Source organism: Columba livia, chromosome 12 (genome assembly GCF_036013475.1).
Source record: "Columba livia isolate bColLiv1 breed racing homer chromosome 12, bColLiv1.pat.W.v2, whole genome shotgun sequence".
Taxonomy (NCBI): domain Eukaryota; kingdom Metazoa; phylum Chordata; class Aves; order Columbiformes; family Columbidae; genus Columba; species Columba livia.
In genome coordinates, this window is record NC_088613.1 from 18,696,640 (window position 1) to 18,722,899 (window position 26,260).

Consider the following 26,260-nt stretch of genomic DNA (forward strand, 5'->3'; position numbering starts at 1 on the left):
CATTGCTGCTGTGGAGAAGAGCGGATGGTTTGTTATTACTAGAGCAGGAAGTGGGGATTAAACTTTGCTTGCTAATCACAAACAAAAGCTCTGATCACAAATAAGAGCTCTGTAGCTTCTGGGTAAACCTAGGAATGAACAACTGTTTGTAAGGAAAGTGAATCCCAGAAGCAGAAACCCAGATTGATGTCTCCAAGGGAGCTGAACTGAAAGAAGGTCAGGCTTGGCAGCCTGCCTCCTCTTCACCTTGTGAATGTTCTCCAAGGGACGGGTCTGGAACATAACTGCTTTGACACAGGGTTTCCGGTTGCAAATGCTCTGTGCAGGCTCCACATCAAGCAGCTGGGATTTTTATTAACGTGTGCCTAAGCCACATTTTCAAGTGGTGTAAATTGCCGTAACATCATGAGAGTCTTGCGGATCAAAAGAAATCCAGCTGACAGTTTTTATTGGCTGAGGATTCAACCCAGCCTAAAAATCACCCATAGCAAAACTGATTTCTGAGGCCAGGAAAGTAGTTTCACGTAGGCAGACAAAGTAGGACAGTCATCTTTTCCAAGCTCGGCTTTGCAGAGGTAGCTGTGGTGTCTACATTAAGTCACACAGAAAAAGCTTCGAGAGTTGTGTAAACAAAAGCTCTGCGTGTTTAGTGGCCTTTTGATTTGCTTTAAACTCCTCATGCATATTTTGCATTCACTTTCCAGGAATAGCCTGGTGAGATTTATCCTGGCACAAGAGCTCCTAGCAACTAGGATTGATGTCTTCATGATATCAATTGCATTGCTGTGCAGCATCAGACTGCTACGATGCACGTGGGAGTCCTGATCCACCCGTGGGCTACCAGACTCATAAAACAAATATGATACTACAGCAACAACCAAAGAGATTATTTATAGATGCACCAGTACCTTCTAGCACGGTACAGAAGGTTGTGAGCTCCCACTGGCCACACCGGTACATCCAGATAGCACAGGAATTGCCTCCGCAGCCATACCAGACCCAGCTCTGAAAGCTGCATAGCTCTGTTCCCACAAAGCTGCATTCTCGCTAATAATCCCTGCTTAACTGCAAAAATGTAGCACTATGCTAGCACAGGCCTGCTGCTTCCAGTTTTGGAGCTGGTTTGGTCGGCATTAACTGAGGACTTGCTGCCCCACACTCTATTGTGTGATGTGGACGTGCCCTTAGAGTTATGCAGCTGGGTATTTGTTCTGGAAACGCTCATGCACTCACCCACTCAGCCCAGAAACAATGCAATGTGATTTTTTCTAAGTGGTCATAATTAACAAAGCACGACCCATATAATCGTACAGCACTGCTCAACATCACTGGAGAAGTCCACAGAAAAATAATTACCTCCCCACTGCTTTTGAATAGCACAAAAAAGTAAATAATCTTACCACCAGAATTCAGTGAGCAAAACAAAGCCTAAATTCATCAGTGGTATCATCTCCCTGCCTTTAATGTTCAAGCAGTGTTTAATAAATGCTCTATGGTATGAGAAGCCTTCACAATTGCTGCACGCTTAGTGTGCTGTGAACTGGAGATGTGACAGACAGTGTTCTGTAAACATCTAAGCTCACAAAGCTTGTTCGTTTATTATAACATCAGTGGTGGCAGTAGCTATGCCACTGCGGTTCGTGCCCAGAAATCCAGGTCTAAGAAAGAGCTATCACATAAAAATAAACAGGACTCTCTGGTCCACTTATTCAGCAGGGCATAAAAGCAATTAAAGAGATACTAAGGAAACCAGTCATGGAAAATTTAGGTCATACTATTTAAATTCAGTTTTATGGTTGTGTTCTTTCTTTAGTGCATTTTCCTCCTTATGCTTTAGTGTTGTTTCTAATGATGATGGCAGCTACAAAAGCATCAAGATCTTTGAGTGCCCTTCTGACTATCCATGCCCAATTTACCTTTCAATGTTCCAGTAAGTCCAGATGCCTCAATAAAGATTACCTGTAAAGTAAGAAGCAGGAAATAAAATGAACTATAAGGAGCCATCAGCCTAGGTCTGTTATGTGAGTTTTATGAAGTCCAGAAATGTTAAAAGCAAAACATATATTTTGTACCAGCACATTCCAAGCAAATGTAGAGGGGGGAAAAAAGAGGCTTGCCACTGTAAAACTGTTTGGGTATTTTTAGATACTAGTACTTCTGCATGCAGGAGATTTTCCATTTGATTTCAATTGATCAGCTTGAATAACTTTATTTGCCTTGAGATTCTAGCCTCCTTTAACGAAGATACTTTAACCTCAATTCTAAAAAGCAGGGAAAATGAGCTCAAACATTGTCTAGCACTGTAGCTGGGGTTCCAGATCACTGATGGTTTACAAGGCCGTGATAAAAGACTTGCAGCTGCCCTGCAGAACTGCACTGGCGCCTTCAAATTTGCAACTGAAAATGTCAGGTAGGTGCTTAGCAATTTGCAGTTGTTTCTTTATAGCTAACAGCACTCTGCAGCCCCACAAATCTGGGAATCAGTAGTCTGGGCCAGATTAAATTTTAAAGGAAGGATAACAGCAAGTTATTTCTGCGTTCTACTAAACCACTTAAGATATTATATAATAAATGACTATTCTGAGATATTCATTTGTATCTCATTTCTTTAACATCCTCTCTACAGACTCCATGGAGGCAGTTACGTGTCATTGAAAACTCAGTTTCATATTGTACCACTTTTGAGTGGCAGAAGGGCTGTGTGCAGGGGTGTGCTCTATACCAGACTTTATGGCCAACATTTTCCACTACCAAAGTTCCAAACTATGTGCTTTAGCTGCCCTCACCCAGGCATCCAAATAAGCATCTGAGGATTTAATGAAAGAGGATGGCTGTTCACCAGATGTCCACGCACATATAATTGACCTGGGCTATATGGACATCAGTGTAGAATTTACCAAAATATCAGCTGGGAAAATAGTGCTTAAACCACAGAAAACAGGGCTTGGTATAAGGATTTTTCTGTAGATAGAAAACTATTTAAAAGAGAAATGGTAACAGAATGGACCGAAGAGGACTGGACTCGTATGAATATAACACTAGAGTTTCTGAAGAATCAGACTTGGAACAGATCTCATTAAATATTTTTATGAATGACCCTGGCACAAACCATCAGAATATGCGAGTAAAACTTGCTGATGATGTAAAGCTGGGTGGGACCATCAATATACAGGAGGATCAGAGTGCCCTACAGGAAGAATGACATTCCTCTAGGGAACTGAATCATTGTAATAGGATGCAAAAGCAAACGCCTAGGGACCGAGAACAAGAATTTCTCTCCTAATCAGTCAGAAGCAACACAGGAAGAGAAAGGCCAAAGCATGTTACAGTAGCATGGATGGATATCAGCATCTCGCAGCTGCGAAACAGGAAAAGTGATCTGAGGATGTGTCAGGCAAAATATTACAGCAAAGGCTGGGCGTATGGGTGGAATTGCACACAGGCTGCCTGAGACCTTCCCCTGAGCGCTGCCCACAGCCCCATTTTCATTACAGGACAGGTGCAGGCAGAGGAATTACTGAGGGTTGGAAACCTGTTGTATCAGAGGAGGCTGAAGCTGTGGTTATATTTTTATACCTCTCACCTGTAAGGATCCTGCAGCAGGCTCCAAATGTGTTTTCAAGTCCACATGGCATAGCACATTAGGCACAGAAATATTAACCCAGCTGTGGTTGGATGTTTGGTGGTAGGGCTAAACACACAAGCTCCTGTGCACTTGCTGGAGCCTCCAGCTTCTTGTTCTTGCCCTCCAGGCTGCTTCTCTCCATCGTGCTGACACAAACCTTTCTGCAGTCACCTGGGAACAGAGACAGAAAATTGATCCACCCAAAGAACAATGCAGCAACAATAAAAAGCTAATTATTCAACATCAGGTCTATAGACAGTCAAATATGTCTGCACTTCCTTGAAATCTGAGGTTTGCTCAGTCAATAGTGACTTGAGAACCCTGGCGAAATGGCGTGTTTGTTGTAGCGGCAAGGCTTGGCAAGGGTGCCCTATCTGGGCTTGTGGAAAGTATCCTGAGAAAAGACAAAGTTACTCGCTGTACACCCATTAGAGCAGTGAAGAAAAATTAGTTAGCTGAGGAGCAGCACTGAGCAGGGATTACTGAAGAAACTACCTGTGAATCCCACTCACCTGGGAATTAGAAGCTGGTTTCTGTCCATGACAGTGGGTGAAGATCTGGAAGAGCCTTCCAGTGCAGAACAAACACTTGAACTGGTTTTAGAACAGGTTTGCCCCTTAGGGACTGTACAAGACAGCTTTGCAATAGTTGGAAGTGTCCAAGGAGGTCCTTTCCAATGACCTGGCACACACAGAGAACACAGTAAAATGTGTGGCAAACCACACCGCATTTGTCTACACACAAAAAATCTTGGCCATTTCCCCCCACTTTGTACCTTTGTGATACAGTGCAAATTCCACCAGTATTGCTTATGAGCACTTTTCACTCAAATATCTCAAGACACATCAACCACACAATGTCCAAGACAGGAGAACAAGGCTTCAGAGACTTACTGTCTTCTTGGAAGGAACAAGCCCTAAAGTAAGCAGGAGAAGGGCATACCCGAATCTCTTATGCTGAACTGTTGCACTGCATTCATTCCCATACCATTCTCCACTTTAATAATGAAGTTTTCCATCCTGGGCAGATTGACTTCAAGTGTTTCAAATACACAGAAAAGTGGAACTGGCCACTATGGCTGAAAAGAAATTGTTGTAATGAGGAAGACTGATCCTAAACAGAGAAAAATTCAACTCAAAATGATAGATGAGGAATGAAAGAGGATTTTCTACTGCCCCAGCCTAAAGCTGCAGCATAAAGTTGGGATGATGCAGAGGTTTGCTGTGGAGCGCCCATCCAAGAAGCATGGCCATGGCCTGGGTGCATGGCACAAGCGCTGGGGCCCCAGTGAATCCCCCTGTACGCAAACCTGCAATGACACCTACTGGTAACCAATCCAAGATGTTCCTGCTTATGACCAAAGTGAGCCTGCTTGCTTCCAAACATCAAAGAGATTTATTTTCCATCATCAAGGTTCTCCACAGTGGTTTTGTACATTCTAGTGCCGCAAGCTGGGCTCTGTTTAGCCTGACTTATTTGCAAACCACTTATTTACCATGTTTATTTTCTGTTCTGAGCTGAATAACTCAGGCTGGAATACATCAGTGTGTGTGCCTAATGTCTGTTGCCACTGGGGCCTTGTTACTTCTCTCACCTTGGGCCAGGTCAATCAGGTGTCTATGACATGGACCTTTCATGTCCCACTCCTCTGCTTCCACATTAACAGTTCTGTTATAGAATCAGGGAATCATTTCAGTTGGAAGAGACCCTCAGGATCGAGTCCAACCATAACCTAGCCCAACTCTAGCACTAAACCACGTCCCTAAGAACCTCGTCTAAATGCCTTTTAAACCCCTCCAGGGATGGTGACTCCACCACTGCCCTGGGCAGCCTGTTCCAACACCTGACAACTCTTTCTGTGAAGATTTTTTTTCCTAATATCCAATCTAAACCTCCCCTGGCACACATGAGGCCATTTACTCTTGTCCTATCACTTGCTACTCAGGAGAAGAGACCAACACCCTCCATGCTCCAACCTCCTTTCAGGTAGCTGCAGAAAGCGAGAAGGTCTCCCCTCAGCTCTTGTTCTCCAGGCTGAACAGCCCCAGTTCCATCAGTGGCTGCTCATCAGACTTGTGCTCCAGACCCCTCACCAGCTCCATTCCCTCCTCTGCACTCTCTCTAGTATTTCAATGTCCTTCTTATGACGGAGGGCCCCAAACTGAACACAGGATTCAAGGTGGGGCCTCACCAATTCTGAGTACAATGACACAATCACTTCTCTAGTCCTGCTGGCCACACTATTCCTGACACAAGCCAGGATGCTGTTGGCCTTTTATCCTACAGGACAGGAGTTGCCCTTAAACTGCACCTAATTACCTGCTCTCTGAAGGCCTTGAAAGGTGACCCTCTGTTTCTGTAGCTGTCAGCGGTAACACGTAGAAGATCACCCATGAACTGGTGAAATGAAGTAAGCATCACTTCACATAAAATACACCCACAGCAGACAGCAAGGGAAACCAACAGTATTTGATAAAAGTCTTGTTTTAGAATCTAACACTGGGAAGTTTGAGAGCCAGGGAGAGTACATCTCCTTCAAAAACCTTTGTTTCCTCATCTTAGAATGAAGACTTTGACAAAATACAACCAGCAAATCCGTGGAGGACTGATGGTATGCTAAGCTCTTTACAAACCAAAGGAAGGCAGGAGTCATGACCAAGCTGTGAAAAGTCTCGGTCCTCAGCTCAGAGTTAGCATTAGACTTTCTAATTTAGAAGAAATAACATGGAAAGAAAGGGAAGAGTGGGGAAGGGGAAACTGCATATATTCTGAAAGTCAGAAGAGTTTTAATATGCATTCTGTCAGTCCGCTGGAACACCACAGAATGATTAACGCTTGTACAGGGTGCCATAAATCACGTGAAAAATACACGCAAAGTAATTAGACTCAGGAATCTCACATGAGATTTTCTTACTGAATTCCCTGGATTTGTCCCAAATTTTAAATTGTCTCCTTTGTCTTTTTCTAACACATTTCTGGGTGGAATTACAGCCATGCATAAGTAACAAAAGTTCCCTTAATTATTTCTAAGACGGTAGCAGCTGATTGGAATTATTAATTTGCTTTAAAGAAAATCTGCAGTGAGAATGTTCTGTATTTGTAAATAGGTAAAGAGCTGGGCAGACAGATCATCAGCCATCATCCTTGAGGAGTACACAGCCTAGATTAATCTTATTAGCTTTGGATATCTACAGACTGGACATAAATAGCTGAAGGCTAGTTTTCCAACTCCTCTCTGCAACTAAGAGAAACAGGTACTTGAAGGGCACACTTTGTCTCATCCTAGACATTTGGAAATATCTCTGCCAGGGTGAGATGAATTGCACCTCAGAGAAGAACCTATTTTTCCCTTATGTAGAGTCACCATATATATAAATGTTATACTATATATAAACCTTGTATAGAAGATCCTTTAAGGAGAGTCTGGATAACTATCTGGTGTGGCAAATACCTCACAAGTATCTAATGTGAAGTGACGAACTCTCTCCCCTCATGTTAAGAGAGAGACCTTCTTGCAACAGCCTTTCCTGTGCATAGCCTGAACTTGTACTACCAAAGGCACAATGAGAGGCCTTGGTAATTCCTTTTATGAAGGGATGAAGATGTTTTGATTAAATTTTCAACTGAAGTAGGTATTGCATTGTGATATCTTATGATCACATTAGCCCACATATAGTAAGGCTTAAGTTTACCTCTTTGATTAATGCAAATGACACAAATAACTCCTGTAGCAACAGATGGTCCAAGACTGGGCAGCCAGGTGTAACTTCCTACAGCAGTTCCTATAAGTTTTCCTTTGCACAGTTCTTCTGGGAGCTATATAGCTCCAGTCACTGAGGGGCAATTCCCACACAGCACAGAAAACTATCACAGGCCACAGAGCATCATTTAAGCCCTTAATCTGGGCATAAGTAGCATTTTGATCAACCAAAACTTTCTATGGCAGAGCACATTATCTTTTTATATGTCTCCAGGAAACAATGTAACTTCCAAACAGACTACTTTGTCCATGGTTTTCATACACAGAAATCTAATATTGTATTTACTTACTCTGGCAAATTTTTAAGTCTTCCTTTAGTTAGAGCTAAATACAGTCTGTTCTTGAAATTCATTTATTTATACTACTCGGCGTCCCCACTGATATAATCAAATGAGAACACTGCCTGCAAATATGTTTTTCCTCCTGCATTTAGAGCTCATGGCATTCCACAACACTTTGAGGCCAAAGTCTGCAACTTCAGAGAACCAATTCTTTGGCAGGAGTCGCTTCTTGTGAAAATATTTTTGGCCCAGAATGACAAGACTTATGTAGCTCCTCCCAGTTCCCTATCACTAAAACCCCACAAGCCATTATGGAATGGAGTCACCAGGCTAAGCCAATGTCCTCTGGATCACTGCAAATCTGAGAAGCTGACCCAATCCAAGCATCTGATGATGGATTTCTTTATTTTCTCCAAAATCACATTATCATTCAAACTTGTCCAGACACCTAAAATAATAGCATCTTGAAGGAGGAAAGAATAACACTACCTGTTACCTCACCTGCATGAATTGCCAGAATTCCAGTGCTTGTTTTCACAGCAACAGTCATCTTGAAAACGCGCAGACACCCTCAAAAGACACTCGAGATCCACAGTGTGATTTGATTAGCTGTACAGCAAGACTGGATTAGCAGCCCTACTGAATTAGTGGCTGATGAGCTATTAAAACTTGAGCTGCTGCATCCCCACTGTGTGCAGCACTTGACCTTTCCAATAGCCTAGTTGGTGCAAGTTCAAAGGACCAGCAAATTTGGACAATACCTTAACGTGGGGACAGGGCTTGGGTTGGTGTGACATCAGCTCAGGTACCTGCACGAGCCACTGCTGTCACTGCAGGGATCACTGGATAAATGTGAATGAAAGCAGAATATGACAGCTGTGTCAGGCAGCTGAAAAGATAGTGAATTTAGTCCTGATGTCACTTCAACAAGAGCTAAAGACTTCAAAAAGGTTTTTTTCCAGAGATCTACTAGATGTGAATTTAATGTTCTCAGGGTTTAGGAGACAAACATCCTTCACACAGAACTCCTCAGGACAGGTGATGTCAAAGAGTGAGGGAAAAGCTCAGTTCTTTATAACACTAGTGCAGAGGTGTTTCTGTTGGATCAGTTCTGTAGTACATAAGCAGAAGCATTCCCAGTTACCACCCCTGCACACAACTGGGATAACCAGGAGATGCTAATCTCATTAATTTACACATGGCACCAGCATTTACACAAAGGCTTCAGGAAAAATCAGTATGTACCTCATGTGCCCTGGAATGTGGCAGACACCTCCAAAGAAACTGTGAAAAGTCTTAGAAGGGGCAATACAGCAAAGCATCCTACAAAACCAAACAAGGAAAGGATTCGGGAGAACCGGACATCACTTGGCAAAGACCAGAACCCTTTCCAGGTATTTTTCCCCTCAAGCCCCAAAGCTGAGCAGTATCCCTTTGTTGTAGAGAGAAGGATGGTGTCCCTGCACACTGCCATATACAAAGATGTGCAGATTCTAGACTTTCCTAGTGTGCGAGACTTGACATAGGAAAACCCAGCATGTGAAAGTCCCATTTTCTTCATCTTTTATCCTTATTTATAATGCTATAAAGAAAGGCAAAACAAATGAAATTTCACCAATACAGTGTTGTGGCATTTTACAGCCTTTCAGCGAGGGAAGTAGCAACAGGAAGGTTTGGAAAACAGAGAATCAAAGCTGCTGGATGCCAATATGCAATTAATCTGTTTTCATTTGCTACTTTAGGTTTTATTAATATAACAGAAGAAGAACCGGGGGATCAGAGCTGAATCAAATACTTCACACCAAGAGCATCCAGGGTTTTTTTTCTAAAATCTTGTTATTTTCAAGCACACAATAGAAACCAAATGTCTCCATCAGGATTAAGCCACCCACAAAAATAAATATTGCCAAATATAAACTGTTCCGATTCCTTTTTTTTTTCTGTCAGCAAACAAAACACCATCAGCTTGTTTACGCAGAACAGTAACCAGCTTTGCAATTAAGTAAGACAAAAATTCAACAACTGATTTGCATTATTTTCCATGCAAATGGAGACTTTATCAAGCCAGCAGAGAGGTAGGAACAGCCAATTCTCTCCAAGGAGCAACGCACAGGAGGTTAAATTGCATTGCTTGTTGATATATAACGAGGCACCACAATAAAAGAGCAACACAGTCTGAAGGGCCAACCATTTCCATTTTCCTCGGAGGAGCTGTTAGTATGAATTAGAAACCATTAGTCACTGCAACACGGGGGTGCAGGACATGGAGAATCATCAGGATCACTTTCAGTGACAGATCTTCTAAATCCATAGACAAAATTATTAAAAAGTTAATTCCTTACCCCACACTGGAACCCCAGTGCAAAGAGTAACTGCTTTGCATGTCATGGACCCTGATACCCCCCCCGGGCAAGGCACAGTGACTTAATTCTCTTTTTAAGCTGCTGCCCGCTGAAGCCAGGGTTTGTCTCGGTGCCTGTCTTGGAACACATCGAGCACAGTTTTGGTGTTCATATAATAGAGAATGGCAGTTAAAATCCCAGGAAACTGCTATAAATATGGGGGGGAACCCATGTGACATCAAAACAACTGGGTATTCCGCCCAAGGTAGATCAGCCAATATGGGAAGTGACAGCTCAGTGTCAAAGTGTCTTTACTTTTGAACATTTCCAAATGGGACCCATTAGGACTTCGCTTATTGTGGAGATATTTGAACTGCAGGCTAAGATACAAGCACAGTTTTACATTTGGATCAACTTTTGGATTAGAAGCGTTTCGATTATTTCCAGCCATTTTTTCATGAAGCCTCAATTCTGTGGGGAGTTGTTCTGTGTATTTTTATGTGGAACCAGGACCAGTCTAAGATTATAACACATATAACTAGGCTTTATAGATCTGCATATTAAGGGCATATTGCTGTTGTTTGGAGAAATGTTTATTCATCCAATTTTTAAAAATCCAGCATTAAGAAAATCCACACAGTGTTAAGAAAATTCCAGTTTCAAAAGACAAGATGATGTAACCTTAACCTACCCTCTGTTACTCATAGAGGGTAGGCAGAAATCTCGCAGTTGTGCTTTTTGACAGCCTTCATATATTCAGTCAGAAATCTTTGTTTCTGAAATCTTTCTGTGTTGTCATGGAAATTATCACCATGTCCCTAAGACCAGGATAACAATTTTATGACAAATTACCGGAGATAAGGAAGGAGGATATGTTGGCATAAGACAATACTTACAAGGAAAGAAAACTCACACGATGTTTTTGCACCCTTAAAAGGCATCCAATTAAAGATTACTCTCCAATCTGTTCCCATTCTTTACAACTAGGCAAGTACAAAATGTAGCAATCTACAGGGGATATTTTTTGCAGGATTTGATATAGGGCAGCCCATGCAGTCCAGGGAAGATTGGCCATTCTCAGGTTTTCCAACCATTTGTCCCAAGCATCACGCACCAAAATCTAAGAATGAAGCATAGCAGAACATAAAGATCTCAGTAAGATTTCTGACCATTTTAACATCTGAATCTTGCAGATCCATGTCTGCCATAAACACCCTGTGCAATTACCCGGTCTCTAAACCTTTATAAAACTGCTCCTACACGAAAATCATCTGAATGGCACCCAACATAGATTTTTAACAGGTGAAAACTCTTACCACATAAAGAAAGGGATGTGAAAACTGATTTTAGCAGAGGAAAGAAAGATGATTTTCCCCCTATTGCTGTACCGTAAGCTTTGCATTGGTGTCCAAGGCATCTGGCAACCAAAGAAATATCATCTTCCAGAAGGCAGAGACCTGCTCTTCCGGGCTGTATTTTAGGCCACATCAGCTGCAGTATTAGCTCTAAATAGCCAAATGCAAATGGATTCTTTAAAAGGGCGTTTTCCCAAGGAGGGTGATTCCCTTTCTGTGATTAAACCATCTTCACATGCAGCTTCCAAAGCGAGGGGAAGCTTTCATGGGCAGTAAGTTAGAGTAAGTAAGTTAGATAAACAGATCATCTGGGCTGACAGTGGCTTTTCAGGGGGTCATTTTGAGGTGCCACATCTAAAGCAGGTTTCTGCTGCTCCATGGATCAGGCAAGTCAGAGCACAGAGAGAGCCGAGAGGCAGCTTCGCCCTCACCAGGCCTGTCAGACAACCAAAAAGTTGATTGCGACAAGATACTGAACATCTGTCTCTCTAAAACTTCAACCCTGCCACCTTTCACAGTTACCTGGACTCACCGACTGGAATACTAAAGAATGCAAAATTTCTGCTACTTTCCACTTAAGGCATAACTAATTGACCTATAAACAAAAAAAGCAGTTCTGTAGCTGTCTAGAAATCAAAAATACTTCAGATGATTCATATAAACAGAAGTGATTTTTCTGGTATTTTTAAAGTAAAAAACAAATGGGGAAAAATGAAACTTAGATAAATGTCCAGATTTTTTTTTTCTCCTTTTTGAATTTTTGCTGGAGAGACATTGCTGATTATTTTGTTTTTTAGACTATTTTTTAAAACTAACTTTAACTTATTTATTTGTTTTGCAGACAGCACAATGCAGCAGCATGCAGAATCAAAGTAAAGGTGCTCCAGCTTTTTACTGGTTGTGCATAGGCAGAGCACATATAACTTTGTGTTATATGCACTGGAACAGGCTGCCCAGGGCCGTGCAGGAGTCACCATCCGTGGAGATGGCACTTAGGGACATGGTTTAGTGGTGGCAGTGTTATGTTAACGGTTGCACCTGATGATCTGAAGAGTGTTTTCCAACCTACATTACTCCATGACTCCATAATTCTATGTCTGAGCTGCTTTTCATCCAGTTCTTGAAAAACCTATAAGCAGACTCAATGAACGAGATCCTGGACAAAAGAGGCTCTCACTAATGAATTGAAAATATTTGTATTGTTGTTTTTTTTGTAATATTGATATTCAAAACTGTAACTACATCAAGAATTCGGAGTTTCAAAATTTTGTTTTCCTCACTACTTTTCAATGAGCAAACCCATTTATTTTATTTGTAAAAGGAAAGATTTTTTTTTTTCACATTAAAAAAAGATTCGGCAAAGTGAGATGGTCCTAAAATAAAACAAAAAATCCCAGGTGCTTTGAGTTTCTCCTTTCAACACGATTTAATGTGTTCAAGTGACAATTTCAACCATTTACCAGTAGAGGGCGGACGCTGACAATAATTTGAGGCTGCAGCCCTAAAGCTTTTGGTTTAATTAAAGTGCTAAAGCTGAGGAAAGGAGTAGGATGCATTTTAAGATGATCACTTACTAATAAGTAAGTCTAACACAAGCTCTCCAAAAGGCAAACATTGCAGCTGACATAAAAGAAGGAAGCTCGCTGCTGAGGGACAAAACCTCCTACTTGGAAAACAAAACAAATCCCTTATTCTCTTCCTGCCGGACAGACAGTAACTGATTTCAGTCCAATTATTTATTTCAAAAGAATAAAGAAACTTCCATGTCTGAAAACCACACAGAAAAGTGGTTCAACACAAAACATCCCAGCCCTGGTAATGGTGCCAGCTCCGAGGAAGCTGCGCCATCGCGGTTAGGGCAGCTTTGAAGATTCGAATGGCTGGTTAAAGGCCTGCATAGAAGGACCAAGGGAAAGACAAACAAGCCTCAAAGGCACAACACACCCCTCCAGACCTGATAGCATCCTTTAGCCACTTCAAAAGAGCACAGGTCTGTTTGATATTCACTTTTCCTCCTTGAATTTGGGAACATGTAAACAGAGAGCCAGGCCAGCAGCCTTGAGCCGAATGCAGGATCCGCGGAGGGAAGTGGGAGGAGAACGTGGCACAGCTGGCCTGGCCTGGCTGTTGTCAAACGGGAAGGTCTATCTGGTGCTGGCCCCTGGAGATCAAACAAAAGATACAGCCCCTTTGAGAATATATGACTACATACATCAGGGAACTTCCTGGCCTGGCACAAGGTTACCATAGAGGATTTTCATGCCAGACCCCCATTGCTAGTTGTCGGGATTTTGTTGCAATTCTTGAGAGTTGACCAGCTCTGAATGATTCCGCCCCTGGAATTCACTGTGCATGGGTACAGTCCTCAGCCTGAGTAATAAGGAATACACTTGAAACAGCTGAAAGAAGTAAAACCAAAACCTGTAACACTAAAGGATGCAAACCCAGGAAGAAAGCAAAAATAACCCAGTGTTTATCATTTTTAGGTTAGTGAGAATTCTGTGAAACATCTCATAGTTGGGCGCCTGACTCAGGATACTTAAAAGCTTGAGGATGTCAAACCTGTAATTATTTACCACTGGCAAATCAAAAAGAAACATCCATTTTCATAAACCTCACGCTTCAGAACGTAAGCCAATCTCTGCTTGCACCAGGAGCTTCTTTTTGAAGTAGGTTATTTAGAAAGGCTCTTTATGGAAATTCCTCTGAAACACCCTGTCCTGACGTCTGCTGGAGATGGCAAACAAGAGCAGATGAGCCACTGGTCAGATGGCTTTGCGGTTCCTCGAGCAGTAAGGTGCCTCCTGACCAAAATATGTAGTCAGCAAAACAGTGCGAATAATTCCTCGACAGGCTCTCTGAAGCCAACCCTGTCAATCCTGTGGCTGCCAACCCTGTCAATCCTGCAGCTACTCTGTTAGAAAATAAGGGAGAAAAACCACTTGGCCTGAGCTTCTGTGAGTTAATGTTCCTCCCCAGAGCCCTTCACTGAGAGAAATTTCTCATCACGCCACAGACCCTCCGTAGCCCTCACTCAGACTGCCAGCCTGCCTTTAAAGTACCTTTTTACAGGTCCCACAGAACTTTCACAACAGTTCTCGCTTTGCAAAACAAATGCCTGTTGCTCTCCTGCCCTTGCTCTCCAATTAGATGCCACTTTTTTCATTCTCCTTTAAAGTAGAGGTCACTTTGCCCATTTCCTGATAGTGACATTGTAGAGCAGGTCTTGTAAATCCCATCACTGATACCAAAAAGACACCTGGGACCAAAAAGCTAAAGAAAAAGCATCTCTGGTTAGTGAAGTTTTCCCCTTCCCCAAATTTGCAAAGTTCAGGTGGGATGAGCCTCCAGGCTCCTCTCTGAGTGCTGTCACTTGTGCAAACAGGGCTCTCCTGCAAAGCAAAGGAGAAAGGCAGAAACAAGAGATCTAAAGGCTCCTGTCCATACGCTCTCAGGCTTCTTCCCTTTGCTTTATCAAGGCGCCTTACATGAAAAGGAATCTCGCAGTTTAAAGGTCGTGTCAGCCTGCAGCTGGCTATGAAAGGCTCACCATGAAAATACTGCAGCGGTGAGTGAGTGCCGGGGTGGAGACAGGCTATGCACAGCCCCGCTGCAGCTATTGTCCGGCCTTTTTGCTGAATAGGGTTGGAAGCCTCTTCCGTGAAGAGCTGATCTTTTCTCCTCCTCTGCTACTTACTGGTCCCACTTTCATGTTTTGTACTTCAGAGCTGTGTGGCTTCCTCGCCAGGGTCAGCACAAGGTCATGACTTGTGACATGAGGTTAATGTAGTTGTTAAGTAACAACATGAGTCTTTTCAGCGGCATGAATATTCCACCCCACCCTCTCCCAGACACACACACACGCGTTCTGTCTCCCGGCTGAAGCATCACTTGAACACTTGTTTAATGTATAGGCAATCATGTGAGTCTCTTGGACAATATGTGGTGCAGTTACACAGATTTCAATTACCACACGCCCAGTAAAATAAGCTATTTAATACGTAGCATTGAAAGATTTCACATCACTTTTAAAAGCTGGGCAAATATTGTGACTGCCTTTTGATAGTTGAAAATGAATGATAAATATTGACTGTAGTGTTGACACTATGTTTTGAACAAGCACAGAAAAGTGCAGGTTGATCCAAATCTCTAAATTTGCTGAACATCTGCAGTATTCATTTACTTTATGGGGGGCTGCATATGCTTAGGAAACAGCTTAAGTGATCTGGATGAGACTTTTGAAGATGGAAGTGTGGAAATCGTGGAATTGTATTTCAAGGTTGCAAATTTTTGAAGTCAAAGCACTTGGATGTGAGGCTTCTCTTTGGGGGGATGAGAAAGAAGAGAGAGACGAAAGAAGCTTTTAGAAAGTGTCAAGCCAAGATGCACCCAATTTTTTTTCTACCCTCTTCTGACAAACTGCTAATAAATGCATTACTGAAGTGATATCTTAACAGATAGTTTCTGTTTCTGTTTTCCATACTTCAGATGAACATGCCCCGTGTAGTCTGTAATTATCCAACAGAAACGAGAGCAGGATACTGGATCAGATATTAGCGTCATAGGAAGGTACAAGGCCCCTGTTTGATAACCACATGCAAGTGTGAAAGGGGCAATAGGACTGGAGAAGAGAAATCCAACTGTCTGCTTTGCTAATGAGACAGCTTGGTCTGTGTCTCTGAATTCTGAAAGGGCTCTCAGAATAGCTATTTACCTCCTCCCTTAATCTGATGGGAACTTTTTGATCTCAGCTGGATCTGACCACTCAGTTTACAAAGTACAATTTAAGACAGATAAAGCCTCTTGGAAACAAATCATTCAAATCAGAAGACCCTAGAAAAGAAGCCAAATGATGTTAAGTGAGAAACGGCAACTTTACTAAGACTTTGAATCCAAGATCACCCCTGAAAGAAGAAAGGGCCTGAGGCAAGCTATACTGGATATGTGGCTCTAAATAGGAACCAGAGCAGCAAGGCAAAGCAGACCAAACAGGACAACTTCCCTGCGAGAAAGAGAAACTAAAATCCAAATAGCTTATTATAGTTTAACAGACTTTTCCATCTGCAATAATCACACAGCTGCAGACTTTGCAAACCACCAGGTATTTCACAGCTACCGTTCACAGTTTCACAGACCTATCAGGAAAAGAAAGCAGGTCTCATTTCTCCAGAAAAGTAGATGTCAAAGCAATTTGGAATGGTTATTATTGTCAGAATTGCAAACACATCCAAGTAGAACCATCCTAGTCACCAGGGATCCCCCAGGTGTCAAGGATGGGAAAGGACACCAAGCTGTGTTGGTTTTCTCTTCAGTTGTTACACAATTGATGGGTGCGTTGGTGAAGCTATGGAATGAGTCCCAAAGGACCTGCATCTCTCAAGCTCTGCCCTGCTTTTGTTTCAGGCCTCTGAAGGACTATTTGAGATGAAGACAGAAAATAAATACATTCATTTACTATTTTGTGTACAGCCTAAAGTGCTAATTCAGAACCTCTTCTGTGCTGCTTGCTCAGTGAGAGCTTTATTGTTCTAGGTGGGTCTGATGTCTTACAGAAACCAGAGGTACCAGGTTTTGCTTTAGACAAGTGTCACTAAAATAGCTTTAAAAGCAACTGTCATGGTTTTATGTGGGTTTCCATGAACTTCCAACAGCTGTCCAGTTATAAAGCAGCCTACAAAACAGCTGTGAGAGGCCCCAGAGAAGGCAGTTGGTTCCTACATGCCACAGATGCGTAGGCAGCAGGCGAGTTAAACACAGCAGGACAATTAGGGGCCCAGGGGAACCTGGGCTTTTCTCTCCTAGAGATGGAGTGAACCATTTACAAGAGGGAATGGTCAGAACCAGATGTGGGGCAAAGTGCAGTCAGCACAGTCTCTGTCTCTTTCTCCCTTGCTCTACGGGGGATTCCTAGTCTCGACTTGCAGTTACTTCTTTCTTCAATCTGTGCTGACTTTCTGTTGCATTCAAGACTCACCAAAGGGCTCAGGTCTCAGAGTCTCCTCTCTGAATTCCAGCTAAGAGTGACCAAGCAGAGCCTGGATCCACCTGCCAAATATTATCTCTAGCCCATGACAGTTTTTTCTTCCCAGTCTTTTCTCCAGAAGAGCGATTCTTCTTTGCTATTTACTTTCTTGGTAGAAAGTAAGATCATGCTGCCCACCCCCCGACTTATATTTCTGTTGCCATATTCCTCCTCAAGACTCTCACTGTTGACCTGTGATCCCTGCAAACTATCAATCTGCATGTAACATGCATGGTATCAAGTGTAGCAGTATTTAAAATCATCATATGTTTACTCCAGTGTTGGCTCTTGGGGAAACCATGTCAAAGATGTAAACACCAAGCATGGAACGAAACTATTTACAATGACATATATGCCTCACATTATGATGAAAAAAAGAGAAAATTTAGGTAGAATAGTAAAACTTACTAAAGTATAAAAACACCTCTGAAGGGACATCTATTCCTAACAGTCTTCTGTGTCTGAACACTCATGTTATTTTCAATGGCATCTTTCACCAGGCTTTTTAACTAATGCAATAGAATATATTTTTGTTACTGAAATAAATTACCAAAATCAATGTATGGAGATGAGGCTAGCTGGATAATGTACTATGCAATTAATACAACCGGACAGAAGAGCTATAGGACAGAGCCCAGTACAAAAACGTGCCAGCAGAGGGTACTCATACTTTGGACATCCCAGAGCCGGGTGCACTGTAACGCTCTGGAAGGCTGGAGGGACAGCACTGGAGGACAACAGGGGACCTTCAAGAATAAGCAACTGACATGAAGAATGCCCATAGCTGCTTACCACCCTCCTGTCACTGAAGAGCTTCATTAGGAGCAGCTGTGAGTAATGTAGCAAGAAAAAGAACATGAATCAAACATTGAAAATGTTGCCAAAGACAATGATTTATAGGTTGTTTCCAAAAAGCTGCTCTTTAACTCTCAGTCTTCTAGGACAAGCAGAAGGTCATCATTATTACAAAACAGCTAGATGGATGAAACGATCATAAATGTATTTTTTACAGTTCTGTAGCTACAGTTCTGTAGCTAAGTGAATACAAGTCTAAGTAATATTATCAGTGTATACATGCTCATGCCAATACAGAATTGGAAAATAAACAATAGAATATAAGCAGTGACACCACTATGAACGAGCAGGGCTCGTTCTCCATGAGACTCTTGCTTCCAGTGCAAGGGTAGAGGCTGAGCGAGGAATACGCAGGATATTCAGTAAAAAGACGGCCTGAAAAGACAGACGTTCCTCAGGGAAAAGGGAAATTAAGAACTGAGATTATCTTGTTATAAAGGCAGCTTGAGAGCAGAGAGCAACAAGAAAACTTCATGCTTCAACATGATCGATACCTTTAAGACCAACTTGGACTTTAGCTGCCATATTTAGAGTAATCTCCTCTTTATTTGTTGTGGTCTGACCATGCATGGTAAGAGCTCGAGGACTCTTTCTAACTTCGCTTGGTGTCATATAAGGACAGGTACCTAACCTGCTCCTTAACTTACTACTCAGACTCAGTTGCAATGTTGTTTTAGTCAAGCAGAGAACATACCTGTTGCAGAGTTACTACTGTATGGAACAATTTAGCAAATACTAATTTAAAAGTACCAGAACATTGTTGAACATCCAGTACTGGAAAGAAGAGCAGGGGAATATATTAGTATCAGCATTTTTGTTTGTGCATAGACAACTAACCATAATTAATAGAGCTGTCCCTTTTAAATTTTATGATTATCTTATTTGAACCAAAATACTACTTGGATTCCTCCTCCACACCTTTGTTTTTACTTTAGATTGCAAACACGTGATAGACACACAGTGCTCTGTGCTAACATACATGGAAGCAACATCTTGACACCAAGAAACCCCAGAAAAAGGAGTTTCCTTGTGATACATTTACAAGATAGCCTTTTAAGAAGTGAAATTTCACCACCAATACTTAAAAACACAAAATTGCTGAGTACCAAGTTGACTTTTACCTTGTTTTGAACCCTAAGCACCAAATTAACTGCTACTCTAACATCAGTACTGCAACTTAAGAGTCACATCAGAGATAAATATAGCATGCCTGTCTTGGACGTGGGGCCTTATCTGCCAAGCTCTCCAGAAAATTCCACACATAAGCCTTCCTCTCCCCAGCAGCAAACACAACCATTCAGGAAGCCTTCCTTTTTGGAGAAAGCAAGATGACCACTGCACCAATCTTCACAATTATCGAAAGAATCAAGAAATATACAAGCTGATGTCAACAAGAATAGAAGCAGCCCTTTGAGTTCTGTTAAACACAGGCTTTCTTTGTAGTGTCACAGTGACGAAACTTCTGCGTGCCTCAGTTTCTAAATCGGTAGTATGGATTGTAAACTGTGCGACTGCCAGGAGGCAAATCTGCAAATTAATATCTGCAAACGACTTTTTGATGATTAGGTAAAAAGAAATTAAGAAGGACCATATATTATAAGTACAGAAGGCAAACTTGCTAGTGGACTCATCAGCAAAGGGGAGCTTCATGGAAGATGAGGAATGTAGTTAGACCAGAAATCAAAAGATGTCATGCAAGCTGCAAAAACGAAAGCATCTTCAACCACAGGAGAGAACTGTTGTATCCATGAGATGGAGCAGCCAGTTGCAATGATTGTTTCTAGTAATTCATTTTTTGAGATATGTTTCAGTCCTACACTTCAAGAAATTCTTTTTAACTAGCTGAATGCTAGATGCAGATAAATAATTTGGATGTCCCTCACTCAAGCAGAGATGCAGCATTTATAGGTTTGGCTTTTTATTTTTATTTTTTTTTTTTAATATACAAGGTTCACTACTTTGACCATTGAATCTTGTGAAAGATGTAAAAAGGATAGTACTAGAAGTGAGCCCTGTTTTCTGGTCTTTATAGTTGAACAGATTTAATGTCGGTTCTCTTCAAGTCAGAAAACACACTAGCACATATACCACGCAACATTCCCAGAGCAGCTTGTTCTTAAATTCATCTTCTCTGAGAAGGACCAGCAGTGTAGCTATTGCTTTTCTTACCAGTTCAGAGTAGGTCTCCAGATTTCGAACAAAAGTGAACATTGTAAGTGGGCTATGACCAAAAATGCAGTTTTAATTTGGGTACAAGGTATGTACTTCAACAAATGTTATACAATATATCTGTGTTCTGTTTCACTTGACATCTCTTGAGCTTTCATTAAGTGATTATTAAAGGTATTTCTTGGGTACAGGCAGCAAGATTTTTCTTACTGTATGCACTAATGAATCTAATTCAGGAGAGGACTGATACCAGCACTTGGCACGGAGCAGCCTCCTTTCAGAGGTAGGTCCATCACAGGAAAGTGGGTGTCAAAACACAAATGAAAGCTCTTCCCGGGAAGGTCTACTTAAAATATCTGACTGCAGCCACAGACATATTCTATTTCTGCAAGTAGCTGCTTCATGGCAGGGTCAGATTCGTCCATTTTATTATTAAAAATTAATATATTTTTACTTCTTCCTGTATTTTGAAGCTCATACAAGTCTGGATGACTGAGCTGGAGGGAGTCATGCCTTACCCAAAACTCTTTTATCATGTTCAGACTGTAGAGTCTTAATAACTTGAGTCAAGCAAATTATTAATAGTCTAAAAACCCCTGGCCTAGCAGCATTTTTCCTAAAATTGTGTGGAAGATGCACGTTTTCTTATGTTAACTCACCACTGGAATGTATTTAACAAGGTTCTTCTCCCTAAGTCATGCATAGCTTAAACTGAAGGCAGACTGCTAAAACTGGTCAGAACAGTCTCTCAGGGCCGCTGACATTGTTTGACAAGACGAGCCTATGAAATACGGGTCAATATTCTTGTGTACAGAAACACAAAAGTGTCGGCTTCTGCAAATCATGACTTGAGTGTTCAGGGAGAGAAATGTCTGGAAAAGAATTAGTGTTGGAATATTCTGTGTCAAATGGAGGTGCCTTATTTTTACTGAACTTACTGCCATCTCCTGCATCAGAATTCAGCTTAATGGGGAAGCACAGCAGAGGATTCTATTACTGCAAAGATTCATAATTATGGTCAGGAAACTCGTGTACTGTATCCGTGAAAACACCCAGAAAATCTGAGGCATCTTGTCCAGACTTTAAGGTGGCAACTCTGCAGAATTACATTTCTCCAGAAAAAAAGACTCAAATACATATTGAAGAAGCATGTAAGACTTAACAACTGGGTCTGCCAAAAACCAGCCTGGTTACAGTTCTAAGTTAAGGTAGAATTAGTTTAAAAAACAAAGTATTCCTAGGAAAAATCTATGCTATTTTCACAGCTGTATTATTGTTGTGACACCATAGATTTCTAATCTAGAGTTCACCTAAAAAAATTAGAAGTGATTTACATCTACTAAGATTATGGAAAGCCCTATAGTCAGGGTTGTGGTGTCTTTTTCAGGCTAGAATCTGGGACATGACCACTAAAAGTGCGTGTGCTGTCCATAAACTCTCCTTCTCACATCATCTCCAGTGGAACTGCAACAAGCAGAAGAAAACAGCTAGAGCTGCAGGTCCCCTGGGAGGGTCTGCAGGGTTCCTAACTGTCAGCTAGAAAAATGTAACCTCATGGTTTGGATCCAGAGTAGCTTGGTCTAGGAATGTGAGAGGGAACTCACACTGGATGCCACTCTCAGAAAAATCCGATTGATGGTATAATTGTACTTTAAGCACCTATATTGCGTATTTCTCCGATCTCTTTTTCAGTGCTGTGGCAGAAAGAATTCTTGTGGATTAGCTTGTTAATACGTAATCCTATTTAGCAGGGACCTTTGCTGCAAAGCAGTCTTGGCTTCCCACCCATTCAGTCAGGAATGTTTATATTTAGCTATTTTCTGGAAACAGAGCTCCAGCTGCAGCACATAGCAATGGCTTTGGATGGATCTTGGTTTTCCTCAGGACATGTCTTTTTCTTGGTGTACACTGAGCTGTCTCACTAGAATATGTCACTTTGCCCAAAGAGAGTTTTGAAGAACAAGTAAGTTTAAATAGTACAGGTCCAGATCGTGTCAGATCTTAATGAGACTTGCAGCCATCCCACATTCCATCCCTTTGGGTGTATACTGCTGTTATTAAAAATTGATTGTTGCAAATGCTAAAGGTATTCTAGGGCAATTTTAGTAAATAAAAGCTCCAGGGAGAAAATTAATTCCAAGGTGTCTCAGTACCTTCTACCTCTCTAACATCCTGACGCTGAGATGCTTCTTCACTCTCTTGCAGGATGGTGCTATATATTATTAAATAAATGGACACTGAGTCTCATATTAATTTCCAGAAGTGAGTGCAAACCAGGAAACGATGCAGAAATCCCTATGGAAATCTTTCCTACACAGATATTTAAATTGCTTTGGCACCTGCTGTGCTAAATGGCTTGCAGCAAGCTGTTGGTAGGGAACTGATGAATGTAATCTGCCCATTTTAATGAGTTTCACAATCTTCATTTTTATTCTTCAACATTCTTTGCATAGCTATTGAAGTAAATTGTCCCGCCTATGATGGCTAGTTTGACACATAGGATTTGATGCAGTAATTTTGTAAAGCCAGGTGTAGGTTGCATCTGTACAGCTGGATGAAATACAACCGAAATAGACGCTTTGAAAGATACTGCTCTGGAAAAATATTTGATAGATGTTGTGGTAGCATGGACCAAGGGCATCTCTGGTTTAGTTTTCTAAATGTAGACGTCTTGCTAGCAAAGAACATGGTACGGCCAAGCAGAATGCAAACAGCTTTTGTCCTAGAAACAACCTTGCTGAAGCAGACAGCACACCTCATAAGAGTGCGGGGGGACTGACCTTATGGTTATCCACAGAGCAGCAGACAGTTCAAAATGAAAGGTGATCAAAATCCCCAAACTCATATCTATCGAGTATTTTACACTTATGCTGGAGAAATAAAGGCGTTCTGTCCATTACCTTGAAATAATTAACGAACAAGACCTGAACGTACTTCAGAAATACCACACCAGTGCTCTATATTCCACAGCCCAGCCATACTCGCTGCTGCTGCTGCTACTAAACCCTTGCAGCAGGGAGTTTACATGCACTAGGAGTAGTGCTGCAGATTTCCTGTCACTCCTGCTTCCCCAGGAAGACACGGCAAGCTGCCACCGTCTCACCGGGGACTTGAAGGGGAAGAGTTTCCTGTTAGGGACAGGATAATACCCCTTGACATACGCAGCCTTTTCCTCTGACCCAGCTGCCCAAGAAGCAGCATTCAAAAACACGGGCAGCAGAGAGCACTTGTTTTTAAACAGTTAACAGAACAAAAGTGGCTAGAGGTCAAATTCTAAACGCTGCAGAAACAAATTATTTAGTTAATATTCCATATCAGAGAGCAGCAGTACCTCCCAGGCACAAAATTATGCAGATAATTGGATCAAGTCTACTCAGTACCTGTTATCAGTTTTAACTATGAGAAGAGTGTTGCAATTACAGGCTATAAAGTAAATTGAACATCATACTTGCTTTATAAAAATAATTGCTAGAAGCTTGATTGTACCTCATCTCTTTTCTTCAAGAAGTTAATAAGGGAGGGGAGTCAAGGCAGTTCAGCTCAGCATCACAAAAGATCAAGTCCAATCCTGTAAAATAATAACAGAAATTTCAGTAGGACCCAAAATTGGCCTAATGAAATTGTATTTTATTTATTTGTACACTTGACAGGTGTTATATTTCTGAAGCCTCATTTAAAATGCTGCAACAGAAACGTTGTGATTAAAAGAAAGCTGGGTTGGTTACAAAGCAGCTGCAACATTTCAACAGTGTAATTTGAAAATTTTGAAATAGCCATCAGTATTGTTCACAACAGCAAATCAGGAAAGCTATTTCCTTCATGTAGGTTTTTTCTTATATTATCATATCTGCTCCACTGTAAAAAGCCAGATGGGTTATTCCCCTCCTAAGAAAAGCCAGATGTCCTCTTTAGAGCTGCCAACACACTTTTCTACAAGCAGAGAATCAAACTGTTTACTTCTAATGAAAACATTCTACAGATCCATCAAATAAAGTACTCCAACATTGTTAATAACTGGCCACTCAATAAACCACCACAAGGAAAGATAACGTAAAATAGTCCCAAGTCATTACTAAGACATACAAGATTTTTTTGATATTAATATTCTGTTTTCTCCCATTTATAAACTTCAGACAATGCGACTCCAGCCACTTCCTATAAATCTAAAGTATGCAATGCATATGTAGCAATAATTTGTAGCAAACATAACAAAATACTGTAAAAGGAACAAATGTCCTCTAGAATCTGGCAGAATGAATCCAGACAACGTGCTAAGGGCCTTGGATTTACCAGAATCCACCGTGTCTTCATGCGTGCGTACTTCCATTGCTCTGCTTTCCACAAAAGGGAGATTCCAGGCCATTTAATCATAAATTCCTGGGATGACTCTCCCTCCTTGTTTGTTGTGTGGGGTTTTTTTCTTTCTTAATTGTGTTTACATTCTTGTGTGTGGGTTGAGAATTTAGGTTTGTTTGTAATGAAACATCAAAGGTGAGTCCCAAATTAATACTGTGCAGTGGTATATTCATTGCACCTTCCCACATGAGGACGATAGAAACACATACGGTTCCTAAATTTTATGCAACATTAATGGAGCTAAACTAACCTGTAAACCTTTTTGTGATGTGATTTTGCTTCCCCAGTCCATTTTCCTACTGTTATTTTTCCTATTGTTTGCTTACCGATTTTCTTTTTCAGATTTTAAAAAAACCCCTTCCAAATCGTAATGTGAAATTAAAAAAAAAAAAATCTGTAAATGTGCAAGTATGTTCAGTTGATATATCTAATTCTGTTTGTCAGAAAGCGGCATTTTAATCCTGCCATGCATTGAGCAGGTATGTGGCCCATCATCTTTCTCCACATGGTATCACAGAGGTTACTGTACAAATGACACCATCACATAGAGGAAATAATCAGCAGTTAGAGCAGGGCAAAGCTCTAACTCAGGTTGCTGTATTTTTTCATAGAGAGTCTTCTCAGTTACCAAAAAAATAGCAGAACTGCTAGCAAATAAAAAGTCCCGAAGTTCTGCAGAGGAACTTTGGTATTTCAAAGACCAACAGATTGCGGGGTTTGCAAGAGATGCCAGTGAAGAGAGCAGACTGAGATTCTCTTTGACGTAAGGTTAACCCGAGTTATAATTTGAGTGTTACCCAAGAAACTATTTCTCTCCCAAATGTTGTGATGTTTTTCAGGCAAAATGTTTACATCTGAAGCTGCATGAGCTGCTGTTCAAATTCGCACAACACATTAACTGCTAGCACAACAATCCAGTGAAGCAATCCATTTATGCTTTGCAGATTGAATATTCAACTGTGGTTTGGGATCCTTCTTTACCGGGATCAGTTTTGTACTTAGCTGCTTCATTCTTCTAAGTGCTTGCTTCCATTCTAGTAGGGAAGAATGTCATCCCTCCAGAACCTCTGAAATATAAACTAGACTGGAAAACTGATCTATCTGGCTTTAAAAATATAGGCATCTATTTTAAGTATGCTTGTATTTTTCAAATAAAATCTGTTTATCGAGATTTCCACCCTGTTGATTTTTCAGGTGGATTAGAATCCTGATCTGATTCACAGCTGAGCCACACAAAGAGCTGCAGACACAGCGAAGGGCTGGTGTGTGGTGTTGCAAGCGCAGGAACAAGGAGCCAGTAGGAACCAGTAATACAGCAAAGGCTTCATGTCATCAAGCCACAGCCTTGTTTACCATGTGGCTGCTTTTGCCTGGACTAAGAAATAAATTAATTTCAGTTCCTCACATTTATGTTAGCTCTGCAGAAGAGACCTGTATCCTCCATGAGTCCATTTAGTAACCATGACTCAGTGTGATTCCTTTATTGCAAAGCCAA

The 26,260-nt window shown here is 41.4% G+C and overlaps 1 long non-coding RNA gene across 1 annotated transcript; it reads right to left on the reverse strand.

Moving 5' to 3' along the window:
• Positions 1 to 24,744, reverse strand: LOC110354969 (uncharacterized). Its single transcript, XR_010475735.1, has 5 exons — positions 24,700 to 24,744; positions 23,896 to 23,977; positions 4,138 to 4,306; positions 3,584 to 3,796; positions 1 to 1,959 (listed from the first exon to the last, which is right to left on the reverse strand). It is a non-coding gene; the product is annotated as an uncharacterized LOC110354969 (long non-coding RNA).
• Positions 24,745 to 26,260: the final 1,516 nt, after the last annotated feature.